The following is a 2,750-nucleotide window of genomic DNA, read 5'->3' on the forward strand; positions in this document are numbered from 1 at the left end:
TCATCTTTTTGTAAAAGGTACTAATTTTTTCATTATTGTGCCAAATTAAAGTTTTAGTGAAGTCAAAAAAAGAGTGCGATGAATGTATGGTATTTAATTTACGACTGGTGGGAATGAAACTGTGGTTAGATTCTGCCCCATTGGCTGAAGAGTGTGTCAGTTTTTCTAAGCCACGACTACTAAGAGCATACTTTCCCCCCCTTTTGGCTTAACTTGCACTGCGCGGAGGGTATGTCTCTAATCAACCACGGTCATTTGAACTACGGATTCCCCATCAGCAGCAAGCACTTTTCCAACTTTTATACCTTATTTTGATAATAATTGCTATCACATCCACTACAATAATCGGCTACTGCTTTCGCTATTCTCCGTCACTACGAACTTTTTCAAGAGGAGAAGTTTTTCCGTATCAGCACTTTTACTATGCTACTACAAAAAGATATGTTTACCATCTACGTGTTCCACCCAGGATGAGGCTTACACAGCTTAGATGCCTGTTCGCGTGTAATCATTACACCAGTGAAAAGGGTATCTCTATATATTCTGACCTCCGTGAAAGAAATGAATTAATAAAATCAATTAACTGATGTCAATCGTAAAGTTAACAATGAATAGTTGACAGTTTAATAGTAAGAATCATTAACGAACATATTATTTAACTACATTACGCTGGAGGAGCCAGGATGATCACACACTACACTCAATTCCGAGGGTATATGGCAGAAAATTAGTAAGGCGAGAAGAATATTGAAATCGTTCAGTGGACCAGTCTACAGGGTTGCTGTAATGGTATAGTACAACTCCAAATATCCGAAGTTCGATTATCCGAATCGCTTTAAGAATTTAAAAATACTATTGAGATGATGAGTCACCGCCTTATAGTTCAGTTCTATTACTGGCTACAGTCAGGGGCGTAGCTAGAGGGGGAAAGGGGGCATCTATGCCCGGGCGTAGAATCCAAGGAGCGCCAAACTCCTGTTACGACATTTTAGAATTAAATGTTTTCCATCCTTGGCAAGCAGAAGAGGGCGCGAAATCTTCAGTTGTCCCTGGCGCTGAAATCCCTAGCTATGACTCTGGTTACCGTACTGTCGTACGTCGCCAGTTGGCCGGTCTGACCCACCTGTTACTGTTTGTTTTGATTACATTGAGCTGTTTTGTCTGTAAGTGCGTTTCGTCATTCACCACGGCTTCTAACAGAGAACATATTGTGTTATCGTAAGCGGATGAACTAAAAATTATAGAGCAATTAGATAAATGAGTTATGGGTAAACAGTTGGCTGAGATGTACGGTGTTGGATAATCAACTATTTCAAACATTAAAGGAGCAACCAACACTTCTAAACTTCGTGTCACTGCCTGAAAATGAAGATGGGAGTTCTTGAAGAAATTATGTTGAACTTATTAAAAGTGTGAGAGAAGAACATGACCTTAATGTCAAAGTTGAAGCACACAGGGACCATCAGCTAGTGAAGCGTTTGCCGTCCTTTAAACTGTGTTGAAGTGGATGCAGCGTGAGCCCGAGTGGGACCACAAGCAACTTCTCATTCTCAAACGGATGCGCGACTCTGCTGTCCGAAAACGGATGAAGACAGTCAGACAGCTTATTCTGACCGAGATGGTCAGCAAGCAATGACTTTCAGCACTTGTAAGTACTGTTCAGTACTTACAAGTTATATAACATGTACGTAAAAGCGTTTCCTTTTCGTTTGAATTAATTAAAACCTCTTTTTCTTTAAAAGTAACTTTTTCTCCCACTTTCAACATACAGTACATACAGTAATTAATTAAAGTGTATATAGACTCCTTCTTCGGGAAAAATCCAATTATCCAAATGAGATCCGGTCCCAATTTATTCGGATAATTGCTTGCCAAAATGTGAAGTAGTTGATCTAGAAAAGTTCCTTTATTGCTACGTGGCGATTTAACTGAGGCAGCCAGGGTATAAAAACATACAGTATGGTTTGGGTTTTTTAGGTTAAAATAACAAGTCGAACAACGATTATTTTAAATCAGTGTTATATTTGCAAAATTTTCCAGGACTAGTTTCGATGGTATAATTACCGAACCATCTTCCTCAGCCAGTAGCTTAGCCATTCCAGCCATTTTTATCTTATCACGAGCCTGGCGGTTCCAGAGCCCGGGGTTGGGTCATTTGTATGGCTGGACCCCGGGGGAAAGGCGTAAGACGTATACCAGATGGTTCTGTAGCTTGGTGTGGGACGGCACCACGGTGTACGACGGCACCGAGTTAGCTAGGCAATGTCCTGATGGGACGCTCTGCCCGTGTAGTACTGGCGGGAGCATTTAACGACCGGTCAAGTCCATCAGGTTTTCAGGTCACGCCTCCGTCGAAAAGCCGAGAACAGGGAGTGGTGACCCCTCGGGCCCGGCCCAGTAAGCGGAGGATTTTTGGAGTTATTCAGTCTGAGGATAAGATCCGGTGTGGGACCCGGTTCCTCGGACATTAAGGATTAGTTTAAAACTCCCAAGTGGTCTTCGTAAAATTGGGCTGAGGCTAAGTTTTGGATTTGTGCCCCACGACTCCAGCCCATAGAGTCGAATTCGTTTTGTGGCCCACCTGCCACGACCTCCCCCTGCCTGATATGGAGGTTCACAGTAGGTCGATTCCCTCAGTTGCGTCACTGTTCGCAGGAGAGGTGTATAAATGTTGATTGATTACCTTATCACCATATCTTATCTCGTTCATTTGCACTTCGGCACCTGAGGGGGATGGTTCAATAGTTAAA

This window comes from Stegodyphus dumicola, chromosome 8, assembly GCF_044657685.1.
Source record: "Stegodyphus dumicola isolate Sdum_Otavi_A_Nest chromosome 8, ASM4465768v1".
Classification (NCBI taxonomy): Eukaryota; Metazoa; Arthropoda; class Arachnida; order Araneae; family Eresidae; genus Stegodyphus; species Stegodyphus dumicola.